The following is a 22,867-nucleotide window of genomic DNA, read 5'->3' as shown; positions in this document are numbered from 1 at the left end:
CAAGGTGGAAAATGGTGCTATTTAAGCAGTTTTATTATCTAAAAACTGATTACACAGCACTTTATTTGCCCCCGTTTGCCCCCACTTCAAGGTTTCAGAGGGGGGGGGGCAAAATACTCTTGCCCCCCACCCTGTTGTTGCGCCCCTGACAATACCTAATGTCTTGATGTAAGCTTTTGGACATACGGCATTGCTGAGCACACGTATGTCCGTAGAAGAAAACTACAAAAAATCCAAAAGACAAAAAACACAAACTAAGCAAAAAATTGCTGTTGTCAACAGGATATATACACCACATAATATTCCAAAACAGGAATATGGTCAACAAACAAAGAAAAACAAAGAAAAATGGACTAAGAGAACGAAAAAAAACCACAAATGATAAACTGAACCCAAAAAAAAAATCAGCACAACAGTTGAAACGAGACAAAAAACTAACAAAACGAAAATATAATTTCATCGATAACACCTAATGTATTTTTACACAGCTGTACCTCTGGTTAACCATTGGTTAGCGAAACAAATAACAGCAGAGTGAAGGCTAATGTTCGAAAATTAATAATGTGAATTTCTTATACAAACTAGATAACTATTCATAAGCCAGGAAATAGTATTAAACGCATTTATTAGGCTGTAACCACAAATGTTTTGTTATCCTATAGTCTTCATGTCGTCATTTATTTCTAGCACGTCATGTTCTCACCCAATTCCTAACTTCTTACGTCCATGTTTTTTAGTACTAACTATTTTTAATTTTAAAACCAAAAGGTATAATTATAGTTAAAATAAAAGATAGTCATAAATGAATTAAGTATTTTAAGTGCAGTTAGAAACAGAAAAGTACTTATTGAGAAATAATTAGATTGTATTTCTTTTTTTGCAACGGAAAACTTATTATGACAAGTGTTTTAAAATTTTTTAACAACTTCCTGACTGAAGGAAACATCTTAGTGAGAGTCAAAAAAGTGCACTTCGATAGAATGGGCGCCATGGAATTGTAACGTCCAGAACACTCACTTCTTCATTTGGCAATCTGATTAAGACCCTCGTAGAATAAAGATAAGGAGTGTTCCAATAGAAGCCTCAAATTATTATTGTTAGATTTCTGCATATCCACATGATTTATGTTATAGGTGACATATCAGAGGGTTTTAACTTAAAATATTATTTTTGGACATGCGGTCACACTTAGTGACATTTGCAAAACTCAATAATGGTAAAAAAAATTCATAAGAATTATAAAGTTTTCTCTTTGACGTAAAGTGTAATCAGCAGTAGCTTATGTCCAAAAATAAAATATGAATCAATCCCCCCCCCCATTAAAATAAAATGACTCACTGGTGTTGTAGTTGGTCTTATGTTTTAATTCCCTCTTGGCAATGAAAAGTATGTTTGAAATAGTTTCATCAACAGTTCCTGCTAAGAGTTCTGGCGTAACAGCGTCGACGTCAGACATTTCATCATCGTCACCAACTTAGTCGGCCAATGTTTTCGGAACAGCTCGCACATTTCAGCGAGCCTGCAAAGCCGGCAGTCCGCTGTTATGTCACGCAAGGGAAATCTTTATTCGGTGTCGTAATTCTATACCTGTACACGCCTCCCTGCCTCTTCTGAGGTTAAAAAAAAATAACGAGCCAAACCTGTTGGTCGGCGGCAGTAACAAACGGGCGAGTGGCTTCATTCGTAAAGCCCCTACACACACACACACACACACACGTGCGCGAGGGGCAACTTTCTATCGACGGGTTCGTTATTCGCAGCTCCGTGGCGGGAGCAGCAAACCCGGTCTCTCGCACCTTCTCTTTCTCTCGCTGCGGTTGTGTTCCTGCCGCGTTCCCCCTCCCCACAGTGGCCGACACTTTTACTCCCGCGGTGAAAGCCGCCTGCAGTTCCCGCCAGGCGTCCGAGTCCCCGCCCCCAGGTCCCGCTAGGGCCCACCAGGGCCCACCGGGCCACCCTAGAAGATGCTGGTCCACCCCAGAAGATGCTGGTTCATCCCAGAAGATGCTGATCCACACCGAAACGATGCAGGTCTACCCGAGAAGATGATAGTCTCGCCCAGACGTCGCTCGTCCACCCCAGAAGATGCTGATACACACCAAAACGATGCAGGTCCACCCGAGAAGATGATAGTCTCACCCATACGTTCCTGGTCCACCCCAGAAGATGCTGGACCACCCCAGAAGATGCCGGTCCAACCCAGACAGATGCTGGGATGATACGGTGGCCGGTTCCTCCTCCAAATTACTTTCAGTCTACTTTGCATTTATTTAATGGTCATCCCTTGGATCTTGTTCCTGTTGAGTGCGTATTACGGATTTTTTAAATTGCCAGTTCCTTATTTTCATGTCTGTAATTTTTGAATATCATTTAACTTAAATTCACTTGGTTTTCATTCGGGTGGCTGAGAGAGGTTCATATTGTGTTTCAGTTCTATGATAAAAATTTGATCCTTGGGCTTGAATATTTGTATCATACATTAACTTTAATTCTTTAAAATATTTTTTCTATCTTATTTTTTTCTTGAAAATCATTTTTTTTTATTCAGACGTCGTGGAAACATTAGACTTATGCTTTTTCAGATCCCGCACCATCCTGTTCTCTGACTGACTTGCTAAACCTATCTTCTATTTAATTTTCTTATCTTCTTGCTTCGGTTATCGTCTTTCCTGGTGCCTTTACGCGGTTTGTCTGCAAGCATCTTAACTTCTTTCAACGTTATATTCTTACTCGAGTTAGCTTCTTTTCCAAGTACTCCCTTGTTTATGAACGCATTACTATTCGGACACCACTGTCTTTACCAGTTTACTACTTGTTCCCTGTTCTGCACCAGCTCTTCCCTTGGAGTCCCTGGATGGACTCGTACAGAGCCAGCCTCCATTCTCACAGAACAAGGAGGAAGACATAGAAGCGCCACTCTTACAGTGGAAACTCAACCATATTCCGTGCGAGATGTCACACTATCTGTTGGGCGGGCCCGTAACTACTAGAAAAACAAACAAAAAAATAAAACACGGACTAGAGGTTTGAATACAAATTTTAGATTTATCGGGTTTATTTAACTAATTGATGACTCAAGTGAAACTGATTTAAACTGTGTGAAAAACAGTTAATAGTGTTTGGTATAATTGAAAAGGATTTTCTATGTAAATTATATATTAGAAAAAGCAAAATGACACACCAAACAATATGTGTCTGCCAAAAAAAGAAGTGAATTAATTTTCACTGGTTTGTTTGCCTGGTACAAGCACAAACATTACTTCTCACAATGTTCAAGGGCTTCAACAGGGGGTGGGGGTAGGGGGGGCAGTTACCTTGCCCCCCCGATAGAGCCTTAGAGATATAAAATAATGTAGCCAAATGAAAAAAAAAATACTTTTACCACAACTTGCCCCCCCCCCCCTCCCCTAGGCCATCGGCTGGCAATCGGCTGGCGACGCCCTTGACAATGTTAGTGATGTTTAATGAAAGCCACCATCTGGCGGGCGGGCCTGAAACTACTCGAGGGAAGCAGGTCTTGGTCTCGGCGACCTCTAGGCCGCTGGAGGAGCAGACGGCGTCGGGACGCCGGCGCGCGCATGCGCTAGCGGTCTCTCCTGGCGGCCGGCCAACCAGCGCCGCGCATGCGCCGCCTCGACACACTTCGGGCGGCCGTTGGTCAACCGGGCCGGCGGGCAGCTGCTCAGCTGTCCGGACACGCGCGCGCGGACACCACTCGGCGAGGACAGCTCGGCCTGGCTCGCGCCGGTCACCGCACACAGTCACTCATGTAGCTGCTTCTGACGTGACAACGTCTAATAAATCGATGAACGCCGGCTGCACGCACGAAAAAGTGTCCCGTTACGCACATTGTTCCGTTACGCTGTGTCCCGTTACGCTCATTGTTCCGTTACGCTGTGTCCCGTTACGCCCACTGTCCCGTTACGCTGTGTTCCGTTACGCAGTCGGCGAGTGCAGTAATAATAGGTTATGTTACAATTGACTAAAAAATTATGGTAATTCATATAATTTATGATAGAGATTTGATTACACTTTATTTATATGAAAAATTGTTCATAAATATATTAAACTTTACAGCTGAACGCCAGCTTTTAAAATTAATTACAAGTCATCTACACGTGAACTGTTTCGTCGACTGTTTATAAAGTGAAGTGAAAAGTTAATGTTGTTTTCATTGCTTATTACTACAACAATTTCGGCAATAAATGTTAATTATTCTTGCATTTTAAAAATATGATTACTAGCTTAATTTAAAGTATTTATTCTTTTATTATTAAAATAAAAATGAATAAATTATATTCATAAGGTATGCAATCATTTCATCAATGTTTTTTTATGACGTTGTCACGTTAAACTATCGTCCGTAAACCGACTTTACAGAAAAACCAATTTTTTTATCTTTGGGCTGCCTCCAGGCCTGCAGGGACTCTGAGCCAATTGTAAACCCTCGTCATGTACAATGTTCGCAGGCTTTCACGGCCATTGTCTGAAGTACCTTGGCTTCTGGGTCGTAGCCGCGTCCTTGGGCGAATAATTCATCGATGTTTTGGGTCAACATTGCAGTCGCCATCATCAGGGAGCAGTTAACTACTGTAGTAGGACACGGCTACAACCCAGAAGCCAAGCTACTCCTTATCATGTATGTTCAATAAGTATTTTTCATATTGCAAAAAAAATCAATTATGTAAAAAAATATTCTGATAACCAATCGTTAGGGGAAGGTATTTTTCGCGAAAAGATCTGAACACTTATTAGACTGCAAATAGTTATACCCGCACCAGCGGTTTCTTCCTTGTGATTGGCGGCCGTCTGCGAGAGAAGTCGTTGTCTTATTTGACCGAGCCACTCAGGACGCGTTCACTTCCGCACTGACTTCATGTGATTGGTGTTGTAACTGAGACATGCATCTGAAAGAATCTCGGCCAATCACGAAACACAGACGATGCTACAGTGTTTTAACTTTCAGCTGGTCTCGGAATCTTTTCGCGAAATATGCATGTCCCTAACAATCGTACGTTAAATTTAATAATAAAATTTAACTATTTATATATTTATGTATTAGTGCCAACGGGAAGGAACTTACCGTCACGTGGCTTTAGATTTGTCCCTCCCAAAACCCTCCATCTTCAAGGTCTTAAAATAAGCATACTGCCAGCGGAGACAGCCAATCAATTCCGCTGCGGAAATCCACCGGTAAGTGACGTATCAGCCAACCGCCTATCCTGGCGGGTTCTCGCATCAGAAAATCACCGGAGACGAGAAACGTACCAAATCGCAGGTAATCCAGGTTAAAAAATCTCTCAATCGAGCAACCAATGGGTACGAGAGTTTCGTACTAGTGTACGTGGGACTGTGAAGCCCATCCCAGTAACTGAAAAACGCGAAAATTTTCCCTGTGCCTAGCTTGTATGAACCAAATTGCTTCGCCTGTGACCACAGGTGCGAACAATTTCGTGGATTTTTTCGGCTGCTAGCTGGAATGTAAACCTTCACACACTCGCTCTGTGTTCCTGATTGGACCGCAGGTATTTGGCCACGCCCCTATACGACCGCGAGCCAACGATGCCTAGCTGGGACACAAGTAAGCGAATCAGTGACTTGATGTAGGCTTTTGGACATACGCCATTGCTTAGCAATGGCGTATGTCCAAAAGCCTACATCAAGTCATGCACTCCCATTGCACAAATATTTCAAAGATAATAAGCGAATCAGTAACCTCCAATCACGCAAGGACAAAAAAACCGTTAACACAAAGAAATCAGCTAATGCAAAAGCAAATTTTGGTTCAGAGCAAACATAAGGATATGAATTTTAGCCTGACGTAAAACAAAACAGCAAAATTTTCCGGGTCGCGTACCATAGACCATACGACTGTTGATATTTTCTGATAGGCGTTTGCTCTTACAACTGTTCCTGCAACTTGGAATTTTACAAATGATTACTTTGAAAACCAGCTGCAAAGAAATAGTTTGTAATACTACAAGGAATATATTGTAAATTTGTACATTTCACAATGGTTATTTTATGTTTTTTGTAAAAAAACTGAGTATTTATTTAAGCGCGTATTAAAATTGGCATATATTTGGAATTTCGATTGATTTTTATACGTGTATACATTGTAAAATGAACCCAATATTAAACAGTATAACATTTTTTTTGATTTATTACGCTTATTAATGTGTGCAGTTAAAACTGTAAAACTATTCAGAGAACGGTTTACAAATAACTATAACTAATGTATATCTTGGGACAACACAAAGCATAAAATCCCTGGCAAGAATCCAAAACCAGTGTTACTATAATATCTATTTTTTTGTAGCAATACAGTTGCATTCATGTTAAAGTACAAACGAAAAAATTATTTTAATTTTACATGATAATTTGGGTTCCATTTAAAAAATATGTTTACTGTGTATGGATAGTCTATTAGCAAGGGAGCATTTGCGGTAACAGTGTGATCCTTACAGTAGGGCACATGAGTTTGTGATTTACCAAGAAATGTTGAGCCACGCGTTTGGTATTATGTTAACATAATACCAGGAAAAGGCACTAGTTAAGTCTATAAAATTAAGTTTCAATATCTCTCAGTGTTAGAAAAGGAAATTTATCACAGCTTATACAAAAATGTATGCTATTATAATAGCTTAGGTTACGGCATTAATGGCAACATACTGTGGGGAATTCTGTAAATGTTAATTTATTTTAGTAAGACATGCCTTGCAGGACAGCCAGACATTTATAAATAAAAAAGCTGTAAATAGAGTGGCACAAGATGCGGATATAGTACAACCCCATTAGAAACCAGTGAAAAGCCAATTTTTAAACACTGTGTAAATTTATGGTTAGAGACTTCCACAATTAGCACATTTTTTGGCAAAAGCCTAGACTGAAAATTTTTTTACACTTGAATAAGCCTAGCCATTAGGATTATTGAACGCAATGCGAAATAAAGGAAGCCAATAACAAACACCTAAAAAATCTGAACAAACCATTTTCAACCCGGAAGACAATCGAAATGAGGCAGTAGCCAATGAACACTTAGCGCCAATTTTTATTAAGTAAACGTTTGTGAAGTCTAACCTGGCCCAAAGCAACAAGGCGAATCTTACATGTTCCTGTCCGGATGACTCCTTAGTTTGGCCTAATACCTTCTTACTCTATGCTCATAACAAACACGCTGTGACTTGCAGGACCCGGCGGTGTTTTCGGGCGTAAGTCGGACCAAATACCGCGCTTGCACGAAGCGTGTGTTGGATGCTTGGGCGGGAAAGCGTGTACTCAAGGTTGGCGTGTTTTCGAGTATGCGGTTGGTTGCTTTGAAGAGATTCCCGCCGGTGATAAGTTGAAGATTTCGAATTTACATTTACTGCAAGACACAACTTTCACACGTTTCAAGACCAAAAATGCTACTCCATTGTTCTCCACCCAGTTACTGGCCTATTAATAACAAAATACTCTTTTACACAAAGAGATATTCATTTTAAAGTAAGTGTCAGATAATGAAATTACTATTTTCCAATTAAGTCGGAGAGTTTTGATAGGGACAGAATAACATATGCTAAAATTTCGCATTGTATAGGTTGATTGATTTCTGTGTTTCTGGTCACGTTCTCTGCCCTACAAACCATCCACGACCCATTAGTGGATGAGTAGGGACTGGAAAATTTCACGGGTGCAATGACCTCTGGGATAGAATCCACAGTCCTATGCATACTCCAGGAAATGTCGCCTTTTCATTGGCTGCTGTCTAGTGAGATATTCTCAACTGTGTAGCCAGTGATTCGATAATTCTTTGGTAAGAGATCTCTCATATGCCTAGAGTCTCTCCAGATACTCTGTAGGCCAATAGCAGAAGGACCACAAATGTATAAATATTTGAATTTTTATCTAATTGTGAAATTAATCCGCGAATTTTTCCGGTCTCTAGGAATGAGCGACTTGGCCATTAATGTTATAGGAGAGAGTTTAAGCTTTGTCGAATGGTGAGCTGAATTAATGACAAAAAAAAACCTTCAATGATAATGACAGCTTGACATATCAACACGATTGGCTGACGTAAGATGGTTGATGATTCTTATATGTAATGTTTCATGTTTATTATTTCACTGAATGAAAATCACCGTGGGAATATTTCGTAATCTGTGGATCAATTTCAACTTAGCGTTAAGAAAATTGAAGCGTTTGAAGTTAAGCGTATCTTTTAATCAGTTCGCAAAATGTTTCTCTATTTAATTATGCAATGATTCTACATATAAATAGGGACCGGAAAAATTCGCGGGTTCAATGACCTCTAGGATGAACTTTATAGTTCTACGTACACTCGGTCAAATTTCACCCTCTCATTGGCTGCTGTCTTGTGAAGGTGTCCCAACGTAGCGGCCTGTGATTCGACACAGCTTCGGTTGAGGTTTTCTCACTGGCCCAGAGTCATTCAGGTGAGTTGTGAGCCAATAGCAGAGGCAAGCACTGAGGTTTACCTAACTATTTGAATTTCAGGCTGTCGTGAAATGAATACGCGAATTTTTCCGGTCTCTACATATAAATAGAGACCGGAAAAATTCGCGGATTCATTTCGTGATAGGCTGAAATTCAAACATGTGTATAATTCTGCTGGCTCTGCTATTGGATCGCGGTTTAACTGGAGCTCTCTGGGCCAATGGGAGACTATCGACCAAAGAAGCGTCGAATCACAAGCTACCCAGTGGAGACGACTCACAATTTAGTAACCAATGAACTCGCGTATTTACTTGAGAAGTGTAGAGGATAATGGAGGCTATCCTAGAGGTCATTGAATCCGCGAATTTTTCCGGTCCCTACATATAAATAATTGCACCTCGGGGCAGTAGATGAGCTGACGGGCTGAAATAAGCCAAGTGTTTCCAAACCTGTGGTCCGAGCAAGACGGCGACTGTTCAAGGTCCACTTTCTACATGCGCGCTCGCCAGCTGTGTAAACCACTCGGGTCTTCTTGAGTGGTCGCGAGCATCACTCACAGCAGAGCGACCTCGTGCTCCAAAGACTCTGCGCCCTTCACTCTCTGCTCTCTCTCTCTCCGCCGAGTCTGCTTCACGCTCTTCTCCTTCCCGCGCTAGCAGAGTGCGACTGCTAGCGACCGCCGTCAACACCTACCTGGCTTGTGCCCACCTCTGCGTCATCCTTAATAATAACTAGAGACCTGCAAAATTCGCGGATTCAGTGACCTCCAGGATAGACTCTACTACACTATACACACTCGGGCAAATGCCACCTGTTCATTGGCTGCTGACTTGTGAGTCGTCTCGACTGAGTGCCTGTGATTCGACACTTCTATGAGTGAGGGTCTCTAATTGGCCCTCAGTCCTCCAGATTAACAGTGAACCAGTGGTAGAAGCAGCGCTAAGGTATAATTATTTGAATCGTAGCATATTACGAAATGAATCCGCGAATTTTGCAGGTCTATACTAATAACTAGAGACGGGAAAAATTCGCGGATTCAGATCGGGATATGCTAGAATGAAAACAATTGTATTTTTATGCAACTTCTTCCATTGGTTCGCTGTTAACCTGTAGGCCTGTGGGCCAATTATAGACCCTCAGTCAAAGCAGTATCGAATCACGAGTCTCCCAATTGAGACGCCTCACAAGTCAGCAGCCAATGAACAGGCGACGTTTGCCCGAGTGTACACAGGATCGTGGAGTCTAGCCTGGAGGTCATTGAACCCGCGAATTTTTCCAGTCCCTAATAATAACATAAATGCGAATGTTCATTTGTTGGTTTGTTGGTTTTTCCTTTCACGGAGCAATGGAGCAACGGATCGACATGTTTTTTGGCAAAGAGCTAGTTTACGATCGGAGAGTGGCGTAGGCAATTTTTAACCCCGGAAAAATGCTCTGTTCCTGTGGAATAGATCTAGATGCTAAAATGGCTGAACGGTTTTTTTCTTATTACATTTTTAACGCTTTATTTGTATCCATAAAATAGGCCTTTTGATTTTTTGATCTCTTCTGCGTCTCCATGATAACGGCCATTGCATGGGTTGCTTAAAATTTTTAAATTTTTTTAAAAACAGTGTTTGTTAGGTGTGGAGCTTATGCGAAATTCAGATGATCGGCGATTATGTAATGGTACGAGACTTCGAATCACGCCACTTGGGCAGAAAGTTATCGGTGACACCATGCCTCGCAAACGTAAATCAAGTCATTCGTGATGATTGTTGTGCTGTTGAAAAAAAACTCCATGTAAACGGCTTCTGCAAAGCCACGAGGAAGCGCATGCATAATGAGGAGTACGAGTGTGTTCTGCCTCAAGACTGCCGTAGCAACGACAATATTTCAGGTATCGTAATATCGCCTTTAATTTTTGCAATATTAAAATTGCAACACTGTCAGAAATTTCACTGACTATCTGGATTTCAATTTTAGTAATGATATGCATGATAAAATTTGTAGTATGCTCTATGGTAGTGATTTGAAAAAAAATTATTGAGAATAATTTACGTAATTATCGAGTTGTTTTGGGTGACCAAATTCACAGACGTACAAGTTTGTACGGTAATACAATATTTCCGCTTATTTTCGAACACAGTAGCTGTTCATAAATTATTATTATTTTTGACGTGATAACGTCTTATAAATCGATGAACGCCGGCTGCACGCACGAAAAAAAATTGACTCATTGTCACGTTCCGCCTGAGCCGAGCGTGCAAAGAACCGACCAAACCACCGTGCGAGAAAATCTTCAATAATATCAAACAGGTTAAGGCGGGCTTTTTAAAAGCAGCAATTTAAACAATTTTGATATGACGTTATCACGTAATATTTTCGTCCGTTAACCGACTTTACGGAATAAACCCCATTTTTTTTTAAAATTAATTTGTGAAGCTCGTTCAGCGCAGACCAAACAGGCTGCGTTGGGAAACTCGAGCTGCGACCAGCCCTGGACACATTCTCCTTGTAGCGGAGTGCTGGCATTTCCCGGAGAGAGCAAGCCGGTCAGTTACGTCACGTGGCCGCGGATTGGACACTCCACTTTCGCCCAACCAACACCACCCTTCCCCTCCTGGCTCTTCTCGCAGCGCATACCTCCCAGCCTCCCCTGCGGCTGCAGGCAACCCGCAGTGGCAATGCAAGCTGGAGGCGACATGCAGGGCCAGGAATTTTTCGCGTAAAGATCTGAACACTTATTAGACTGCAACAAGGTACACCCGAACCTGTGGTTTCGTCCTTGGGATTGGCTGCCGTCTGCGAGAAAAGTCGTTGACTTATCTGACCGAGCCACTCAGGACGCGTTTGCTTCCGCACTGAATCACTGTGATTGGTTGATGTTACAATCGGTATGTACCTAAGAGAAACTCACCCTATCACGAAACACCGACGATGCTACAGTGTTTTAACTTTCATCTAGTCTCGAAATCTTTTCGCGAAATCTGCATGGCCATAGCGATAGGACAGTCTGTGACGCATCTAGCGCCAGACCTGGCCTGCAGATAGTGACAGCGATGGACTCCTCAGTCCTCCGCATACTCTTGAGTTAATGTTCTCGGCTCACTGGTCGCAGTCTTGTGACACGTGTCATTGTGACCCCATTTGTTTGCAAAAATACCTTTACGAGAAAAAAAAGGGGGTTTTGTCTGTAAAGTCGGTTTACGGACGATAATTTTACGTGATAACGTCATAAGAAAACATTGATGAATAATTGCATACTTTTTTTTAATTTTCAAATATTATTTACAGTTTTTTTGCAAAATTTAATTTAAATAATTTGTTTAAATATAATCACGAACAATTAGTTAAAAAGCCCGCCTTAAAATGTTTGATATTATAGAAGGTTATCTCGCACGGTGGTCGGCTCAGGCGGAACGTGACAATTTTTCGTGCGTGCAGCCGGCGTTCATCGATTTATAAGTAGAGACCTGAAAAATTCGCGGATTCATTTCGTGTTATGCTAAAATTCAAATAATTATACCTTATTGCTGCTTCTGCCATTGGTTCACTGTTAATCTGGAGGACTGAGGGGCAATTAGAGACCCTCACTCATAGAAGTGTCGAATCACAGGCCACCCAGTCGAGACGACTCACAAGTTAACAGCCAATGAACAGGTGGCATTTGCCCGAGTGTGTAGAGGTTATTGGAGTCTATCCTGAAGGTCATTGCACCCGCAAATTTTCCGGTCTCTATTTATAAGACGTTATCACGTCAAAAAATTCTAATTCTAAAGGGAAAAAAATAATGTTTACTTTAAAGTAAAAAATACTGACTGACAAACATACACGTTTAGAGGGTATTTTCGTAACTAAGACTTAAAGATAAATGACTATAATGATGGTCTAGGATTAATTATTTTTTATTTTAAGCCTATTGATTCAGGGTTCTCGTTTTGGCTGCATATAACAGGTTTAGAATCTTCTTTGGCTGACGTTTTGTCATTGGCCTTGAGTTGGTGTCATGAACTGTGAACCAACAGCAAAAGCAGCCCAGGGATAATTTTTTTTAAATTTTATTACTTCACGTAACGAAACTGCAAATTTTTCCGTTCTCTGCATGTATACAAAATTCGATCCTCTTCAGAAGCCCTTAAGTTTGATATTTGAGACGTAAATTACCCACATTTTGTTTTGAATGCTGGTTTAATATTAGTTATGTGGAATTGAGAGTAATGAAGAACAAACAGGAAGAGTAACCCAATAATCCAAAATTTTCATTACTCAGCTCAAAGTTTCGCATCCTAGAAAATGAGACATATACTCACGCCCTAAATACTGTGAACACTCATGTCACAAAACCCCTTCATTATCTGAATAATAAATTATGACCCATTTGTTTGCAAAAACCTTTGCGACAAAAAATTCTAATTCTGAAGCGAAAAATTTGAAGTTTACATTGAAGTCAAATTATTGTATGGTGGTTTGTTAGTTACAATTTAAAGATAAATATCGGTCATGAATAACTGGGATTTTTTAAAAAAAAATATTCAAGATAATTGATTAGGGTTTTTATTTTTGGAATTTTTTTGGAACTTTATATCAGATTGGAGAGTGACAAAATGTTTTAGCCATTAGTGCATAAATGTTTTTTTTTTTAATAAAAATACTGATTATCTTTTGCATCATTCTCGCCAATTACAGATGTAGGCCTACGTTGTTTGTATTACTGCCCGGTTTATAGCCTTTATTTTCACCATTCGTTTATGTTTACTGCTTGTAAGAATTTTTTTTTAGAAATGTGTAGGATGTAGGGAACTGGTAAACGTGTTTTAGACACGCCTGAAAACCACTCACTGTTAAGCAGTTTTCCTGGTCTTTCAAAGGTCAAGGAAATGCCAAATGTTCCCATGTGCCATAAACTTTGAAAAAGTTTGGTTCTTGTGAAATAAATAATAGTAGTTTAGCAGCAAACCCTGAGTGATAAACGTCCTGAGCTCATTTTTATATATAGATACCGTGAATTGTAACTTTGTGTCGGATCAGTAATTAGCTTTCATAACAGTTTCTCTGAAGTGTGTTAGATTTATTTAGTTGTTAGCTTTTGTTTGGAATGTGAGCAACACACCAACAGATCTACAAATAGCAGGATTTTATTTGGAAATAAAGTAGGTAAATTTTAAAAATCGTAAAATGTTGGTCAACGTTTTTAAAGTACTATTGGAATCGTAAAACAACCACAACCACAAACACACACACATATATATCCACACTAAACTATTTTACTGTAAAAGTAATGAGATATAATCTTAAATTTTAATATTACTGTCGCACTTAAATACTGTAATCAATTTTTGTTTTTGTCATTATAAGCATTATAATTATTCTAACGTAATATCTGTTTAGCTCTTTAAAAGAGTGTTACTTAATTTTAAGATGTATTAGTAAAATATTATGCTTAAAAACTGACTTTATAACCTTGTCTCATTAAAGATAAGTGAGAAAGGTGATGATGAAGTCATTATTTCCCCACTGCCTCTAGATACACGCATCCTAGGTCATCGACATACTCTATGCCCATGAAAGAATTTTCCAGTTATAAATTGTAATTTTACCAATTGTAAGTGCTGTAGTGTTTTTGTTCAAGGTTACAATTAAAGAATAACTCCAACAGTTTTAGATAAGCGCAAGTGCGAGTAATGTTTTGTTGTTTTCTCGCTTGCAACGACACCTAAGCAAAATGACGGTTTGTAGAGGGTGAACCTGTAAACTTTATTTGGCGATAGGATGGAGACACTCTTCATTGGAATCTCTTCGTGTGAGAGTGGTTGAACGTCTGAGTCCCTTACCATCGGATTGGTCGTAATGGTCGAGACGACAGAGCTCTTTTCCGCTGGCCTCCACGTTCACCTGACATAAAGCCATGAGACTTTTTTTCCCTTGAGCCGGCAGCCCGACGTAATGACTCGGATTTTGAAGAGCCCGCCGCGGGACTGCTGATTTCCCCTCCTCTAGGTCCGATTTTCCTTCCTTACCCCTCCTGAGTTGGACCTGTCCACGCTGCGCATGCGCCGACGTCATGTCGAGGCTATATAAAGGCGTTAATTGAATTTACATAAAAGTATTGTGCGGCACACGAGCTGTGACTTTTGTTTTAAGATGTAATTTTCTTATTGCGTTTTTGTGCAAAAATATGTAACCAAGTTCCTGTAGTGAATGTGAAAATGTCATTGAAGGTGCTGAAGAGATAAAAAAAACCACGTGATGGTAAAATAAACAAGCATGTTTAGAAAGATTTTGATTTTTTCTTTCAGATCATGCAGGGTAATACAGTTGCTTGCCTTGTATGAAACTATGCGTCGTGAGGGCTTCATATCTTGTTTCACCCTTTTTGGGGCTTTATAAAAGATCGTGTCTAATGATTTGTTGGTATTGGGACACAGAATTGAAGAGGCTATCGCTTCCGTTATTCCGGAAGAGTTAACCGAAGTGTGGGAAGATTTGGACTTTAGGTTGGAGTTGCGCTGTACAACTAAATATGCACAATTATTTTAAGAAAAAAAACTAGAAGTATGATTGGTTGCAAATAGTCTAATCTGAGGTGTTATAATTAGAGACCGGAAAAATTCGCGGATTCGTTTCGCTATATGCTAAAATGAAAATAATTGTACCTTTACGCAACATCTGCTATTGGTTCACTGTTAACCTGGAGGACTGCGGGCCAATCATAGACCCTCAGTCAAAGCAGTATCGAATCACTAGTCTCCCAATTGAGACGCCTCACCAGTCAGCAGCCAATGAACAGGCGACGTTTGCCCGAGTGTGCAGAGGATCGTGGAGTCTATCCTGGAGGTCATTGAACCCGCGGATTCTTCCAGTCCCTAGTTACAATACACCATCGAGACTGGGACATGTGTTGGAAAGTAACGGCAGGGCAGAGACGCGCAAGAACACAGCGTCTCGACGGAGGTATGTGTCCTCGGGTGTCCTCGGGTGTCCTCGGGTGTCCTCGGGTGTCGACGGCCCCAGAGACCACCTGGGGGAAGATTCCCGGCCAGCGGCTCGCCGCAGGAGACAGACGACTGGAGTGGCCGCACGCACGGATGTTAGCTGAAGGTCAAGGCTGCCCACTTGAACCAGCTCTCACATTACCACCGTCGACATCTTCCCACGGAACTAACCAGCAGCACCTTGTCTTGAGCTTGAGAACGACCTTGTCGAAATATTTTTTTTTTTTTTTTTAAATTTTTTTTGGGCATATTTTCAATGTTATCTTTCTTTGTGTTAATTGGGTGTAGAAGGCACCACACGGATGGAGTTTTATTTCCTTTTGATGTGTAATCTCAGGTCTCCGTATACGGGATTTGGTAGCAGCGTTCTTAGTGGATCCTTCTGCTTAATAAGAACACACTAGCCGAATTTAAAGTTTTTTTTGGGTCTTAGAGCTACAGAGAACTGGTGAGTGGTATTTCTTTCGTTTATAAATGTATCGATTATTATTTTCTTTGCGTGACTTCAACATTAATTTACGATTCACGCGAATGTAATATCAAAACGTAGAGGCAGACCAGACAAGAAACTAGAAATTTTTCAACAACCTATCCCTAATGTTATACAGGCAAAATATCTAGGACTCACACTAGACAGATCATTACTGTGGGACAAACACTTCGCTAGAGCAACAAACATCGCAACAGGGTCCTTAAGAAACCTGTACCCAATGTTAAAAGCGCCTAATTTACTACGTAGGAAAAAAACTCCAACTATACACTCAAATTGTACGCCCGGGAACTCAGCCAATGCCACTCGCTATCGTAAAAACGTTTCGGATGAAGAGCATTCTTTTACTACGGTTCATATTTAAAAAATATAGGTTAAGAAATATCAAACATTTATTTAATGAAACTATTACGTTACAGCTAAAAAGAGATTTTTTTTAACCTCAACAGCGATTCAGCGGGGTCCGCGATTGGCAAAGAGCCCGCCCGATCCTGGGACCACCTCAGTTCCACTGCGCTACTGTGTGCGCGGTCTTCAGACACACTTGTTCTATGGCGCGAGTGAAGGGCGACCCCGCTGGCCGCTTTCTCGCCGACCGGACCGGTCCACGCCTCTTCCGGGGCCGCCCCCGCGGTGCGCACGGCCCGGAAGTGAGCGTGTCATCCTCCCGTTCGCTTCCCTTCCCTACCCTAGTAGTGGCTCCCATTCCGCGTCTCTTGACATACCAGGCCTCGCCAGGTGATCTTGCGATAGTCATGTCGTTCTTTTATGCAATATTTAAGTAATATTTGTTATTCAAATATGCATATAAATAGGAACGAAAAGTTGCCCGTGTTTAAAATCATAAATCTCCAAAAATACTTCACCGATTGCTTTAGAATTTTGACTCAACGTTGCATTCGAATACGCGCATGTTTTTTTATGTACCCATGTCACTCCTATAACAGGTAAAAAAAAAACATAAATATTCATACGAATGGTTTTGTAATCGTCTTCTGTTTAGTAAAGATAAAGATATAGATAGGAAGATAAATACATACAGAGATAGCGATAGAGATGTTTCAAGAGAGGCACTAAGAGATAGAGAGAGGGGGATATACATATATATGGAGGGATAGAGATATAAAGTAATGTATATATAGATGAATAGAGATGTAAAAATATAGATAGGAAGATAGATTAATATATATATATATGAAAGTAAATACATAGAGATATAGATAGATATCGAGAGATAGGGATAGATGTAAAGAGATAGAGAAATAAATGGAGAAAGATGGGTTTAGAGAGATTATATATATAACTATAGTGATATTTATAGAGGGACATATATAGAGAGATATAGAGAGATAAAGAGATGCTTTGTATACGTGTATCTAATTAAAACAAATTACAGAAAATTGAAAGAGGCATAACAACGCATACCGCGCACAGACTATCAATAAATAATTGTAATATATTATGTATCATTTATATTGTACGTATTTTAAAACTTTGCATTTTGTTTTTGTGTTAAAGTACTTTCTAGGTATTTCAACAAACTATTTTACATTTTATGGACGTATTTGTTTAGGTTATTTTTATCAATTCTGTATCTATTTAACATTCAAGGTTTTCTTGATATTTTTTTATTAATTTTGTACCTACCACAAAACTGTTCCCCTCCCCTTATTCATCTGGTATAAATTTAATGTATTGAGACATATTTAATTATTCTTCTAAGTCTGCAAAGTATGTTACCACTCCGAAAAGTTTTTTCTATCCAGGTAATTAAAAAACATTCCAGATTCCTTTTCCTTGATTAGTTTTGTAAGTCAGTTACACCATTTCAAAACATGTTAATTAACTTTTTTGACGTGATAACATCTTATAAATCGACGAACGCCGGCTGCACGAACGAAAAATTGTCACGTTCCGCCTGAGCCGACCGTTCAAGAACCGGCCAACCAACGTGCGAGAAAATCTTCTATGATATCAAACAGGTTAAGGCGGGCTTTTAAACTAATTGTTAGTGATTATATTTAAACAAAATATTTAAATTAAAATTTTCAAAAAAAATGTAAATAATATTTTGAAAATTAAAAAAGTATGCAATTTTTCATCAATGTTTTCTTATGACGTTAACACGTAAAATTATCGTCCGTAACGCGACGTTACAGACAACCCCCCCTTTTTTTTAAAGATAGATAGGAGTAAAAGTGTTTAGGCTTGTTTAATCAACTGTAAATTCCTGTTGTTTTTCAAAAAAGATGTGAATTCTTCCTGACGGGAGAGTGGCTGCGGCGGGCGGTCCATCGACGTGAGCTAGATGGACGTGAGGTTGTTCCCCGCGCGCTCACGTGGTCCTGACGAGGCCGCTGCTGGACGGGAAAGCGGCGATGACGGAGCGTGTTCAGTTGCAGACGCCTTTCTCCGGCGAGTGCAGATAGGCCAGGGGAGAGCTGTGCAGGCGAGATGCAGAGCCGCCCGTCACTTTCCCTCCTCGCCCGGATCCACACACTCATTACTCTAGCGAACCTTTATTGACGTGATAACGGCTAATAAATCGATGAACGCCGGCTGCACGCACCAAAAAGTGTCCCGTTACACACATTGTCCCGTTACGCGGCGTCCCGTTACGCTCATTTTTCCGTTACGCTGTGTACCGTTACGCTGTCGGCGAGTGCAGTAATAATAGGTTATGTTACAATTGACTAAAAAAGTATGGCGATTCATATAATTTATGATAGATATTTGTTAACTGTTCATTTATATGAAAACTTGTTCATAATTATGTTTAAACTTTATAGCTAAACGCCAGTTTTTAAAATTAATTACAAGTCATCTACACGTGAATAGTTTCGTCGACTGTTTATGAAGTGAAGTGAAAAGTTAATGTGGTTTTCATTGCTTATTACAACAATAATTTCGGCAATAAAGGTTCATTATTCTTGCATTTAAAAAATCTGATTACTTGTATAATTTCAAGTATTTATTCTTTTATTATTAAAATAAAAATGATTCAATTTTATTCATAAAGTATGCAATAATTTCATCAATGTTTTGTTATGAGTTTGTCACGTTAAACTATCGTCCGCAAACCAACTTTACAGACAACCAATTTTTTTTAAATATATTAAGTTTCATTCTTCAAAAAAAGATGAACTTAAATCCACAAATAATAAACTTTCACTGCGTAAATAACTAAAAAAAGAAAATAGCTGAACGCGGTGAATTTAACTACACGTACTGCTGCTACAGCATGTCGGTGACGCGAACACTCACAAGATTTTACCCATGTACGCAGGCCGCTGCGATTCGCCAGTCTGGCGCAACACGTCACTGGCATGTCGGTGACGCGAATCCTGTAAGTTTTGCCCCTACCAAAAAATCGCTCAACGCGGCTAAAGAAGTTTTCACTTCAAAAATCAAAATTATGTTGCGATTACCCCCAAAAAGTTATTTTTAATGTTTATACCTTAACTCTCCGTAGACGACATTCGGCTGGAGTAATTTCGTGAACGGAACACAATTCGCACGGAACCAAAAGGGAAAAGTTAGAGTACTAATTAACTTTTAAACGAACTTATATAAAAAAATTGCATAAAGTAGCGAACTACACTTCGAAACGATTGCAAGTCAGTCATGACCCTCTTGCTTAGAGGCGAAAACACGTCGGATACGCGGGCTAGCATCGCTCCTAATAACAGGTTCTTCAAATATGTATTACAACCAGGAGTAGATAATCAGTTCAACATTTGGCTCTCTAAATTCACAGACTTGTAACCAAGGGAATACAGAATATATGTGTGTGTTTGTGTGTGAGAGAGAGAATGTCATAATAATAATTTAAATTATTTTTTATATATTTTTTTAATTATAAACCATAATACTAATTTAATATGTTTTAGGTTAGTATTTAATTATATTTTAATATTTAAAAAATATTTTTAAATTATTTATGTTAGTAATTAACTTGAATGTTAAATTTATACATGAAACATCAGTAACTGCTGTAATATGTAATAGTTTGTGAGATTTTAATTTAATTCTTAGATATAACTTATTATAGGTTGTTTATGTCTCATGGTTCAGTGTAACAGAAGGCGTACACGAATGAACTGCGGCAAATAAAGATCATATAATTTAATAAATAAAATAAAAAATATTTCGAAAAAAAAATTGGTTGTCTGTAATGTCGGTTTACGGACGATAGTTTAACGTGTCAACGTCATAACAAAACATTGATGAAATTATTGCATACTTTTATGAATAAAATTGAATCATTTTTATTGAATTATCACTATTTTGTATGGATACAAAGAAGGAGTGAAATCAAATCTACAATTTAATTGATAAATTTACTTAATTCAAATATGTTTATTACTTTAACGAAGAGATTATATAAACTATAACTTTTATACATGTTTGTTTTTTAACTTCTTCCAATCTGTGTTATTCTGTTAAGGATAGGACGATGATAGGAAAAGTAGGAAACGAATGGGAGTGTTTCAAGTTTAATGTGCCTCGAAAAAGTCAAATCGATGGTTGTTCCAATCGAGTGGAAGAGAGATAGATGCGGCGCAGACGTACACTGAGCGTAACGGGACAATGTGCGTAATGGGACAATGAGTCATCCTTTTTCGTGCTTGCAGCCGGCGTTCATCGATTTATTAGACGTTGTCACGTAAAAAGGACTAAAGAAAGAGTCGTCAATAGCCACTACGTATGAAGACTACGACAGGAAAATAACTTGTCTTCATGGAATCCTCTGGTATGTAGACACTGTGAGAAACGGGGCGTGGAGGAACAACCACGCAAATGCCGCGCATGAAACACTTCCCGGACGATTGCGACACCGGCACCGCCTCTCGCACGCGCGTGTGTGCGCGAGTGTGTAACAGCGGGGAACCTGATCCTGCACTCGTTCGCCAGACGGCACCAAACCTGTTCGGGATCCGCGACGGCGACGCCTGCGAGTTGCGCAACCCGCGTCTGCGGCGCGGTCGGCGGGTTGCATGACCGGACGGGCTCGTCATTTTGAAACCCACGTCAAAAAATCCTCCTAGATACCATCGCGCCGCCGACTGTCTGCGCATGTGCCTCGTGCATAGCAGCCCTGGGTGGCTTAACGACTTTGCAATCCTTTTAGTCCGCGGCTAATAATAGGACATTTGTATTTTTAATTAATTCTAAAAGGCCATATATACTCTGAACGAAATGATTTAAGAGGGAAAAATGAGTGCGTGTATTTATGTACGTGCGTTAGAAGTTATACTTACTTAGCGTAATAACAAATTTATTTAAATTTTGCATTGCAATAATTAATGGAAAAAAATAATAAAAGTGCTTAGTATTTAATTTTAATACAAACACTTGTATGAAAAGAATTATTAAATTTTGTTAAATAAAAAATTACATTTTTAATTAATAATAACAATCAAAGGATATGCTGAATGTTTTTTTCTATTTTACGAATTTTGATTTGTGATAATGTAATAATATTTTTTATAATGAATAAACTATATATAAGGAAACTTAAATTCACAAACAATCCCAAAAAAACCCTCAGGAGACTACTAAAACTTTCACAGACACACCCTGCCAGCGACAATGGAATATTCATTCATCCTGACACAGTTTTACACACGGAAACATAACCTCACTTGTATAAATAAATTCCAAAATGTTCATGTCTGCAAAGTTTCTGTCGCTATTATTATGAAGAACGTATTTACCGCAATCGAATGTACCAATAGGATTTCTGCTACCGTAAATTTAAAAAAAATCGTTAGCTCTTAATGACCCTGGAACGTTTTCCCGGTAAAATCAAGGCTCCTGACCGTTAAGACTGAACACAGCCAAGAGTTCTCGTTAGCCGTGAAAATAATGAACGTCTGTTTGCTTGTTTACGACAGCAGCCTGCTTGTCCGCACAGTCCAGAATGTCCACACAGTCCAGAATGTCCACACAGTCCTCCTACTAGTCCACACAGTCCTCCTACTAGTCCACACAGTCCTCCTACTAGTCCACACAGTCCTCCTACTAGTCCACACAGTCCTCCTACTAGTCCACACAGTCCTCCTGCACAAGCGGCCCTCAAGAGAGGCACGCAGCGCCCCCGGAGGATGGTCACCCCTGGCCTCGGGAGGTCCCTGCCGAGGGTGACCTTGACAAGGACATCCTGGGCGTGAGTCACGTGACAGCTTCCTGCGACGCCTTCCCCCCCCCCCTCCACCCCCCCCCCCGGCCGGGGGAACGAGGCAGCAGCTGTGAGCAGCTTCATGAGGTTCGCGCGGCGCACCCACGGGACAGTGCTTATTTTTCAATTGTTCGCAGCTTGTAGTTTTTTGGAACATAATCCAGATAACCTATCATACTTGTTTTGCAATACCGTTCTTAGTGTCTTTTTCCAATTTCGGTGATCATAAGTGTAAAGACAAAGACGAACATATTAAGGCCAATGAGATCTCGTGGTATGTTAATTGTATTTATTACACCCATATACTTAATTTATCGTAACTAATGTTTGCAATAATAATTACGTTACTTAAATACATCATTTAAATGAAAGAAAATGTAAGTTAGTTCAAACAAACAAAATTAATTTCAAAAAAACATTTACCACGTAACTGTTAGAAATAACACGCATCACGACCATGATGTCACAGTACGCATTGAGATAATGAAGAAAATAAATTCATATAAATACCATCATTCTCACAAATATTGTATGTAGGAAGAAAAAATTCCCAAAATTAGATATTTAATATTGTTCCAGTTTTGTAACATATTCATACATTATTTTCAAAGTACTACATCGAAAATATTTATAGCAAATGAAATAAATACATAGAAACCAACGATTGAGGATTTTTTTTTTTTTTAGCAATGAAAAGCATCTTAGCTAAAGATGTGCTACAGGAAGGTATGTACAAGCCACGCGTAATGGGAAGAGACAGGACACAGAGCGGCGAGCCCGCCCACG

The 22,867-nt window shown here is 39.7% G+C and overlaps 1 protein-coding gene across 1 annotated transcript in view; it reads right to left on the bottom strand.

The window, feature by feature from the left end:
• LOC134536261 (zinc finger protein AEBP2) overlaps positions 1-22,867 on the bottom strand; it is a 70,881-nt gene that overhangs the window by 27,815 nt on the left and 20,199 nt on the right. The gene's annotated exons all lie outside the window — the stretch shown is intronic.

The sequence above is a fragment of the Bacillus rossius genome, chromosome 10 (assembly GCF_032445375.1).
Source record: "Bacillus rossius redtenbacheri isolate Brsri chromosome 10, Brsri_v3, whole genome shotgun sequence".
NCBI classification, from domain to species: domain Eukaryota; kingdom Metazoa; phylum Arthropoda; class Insecta; order Phasmatodea; family Bacillidae; genus Bacillus; species Bacillus rossius.
This window is presented reverse-complemented; position numbering and strand designations above follow the sequence as displayed.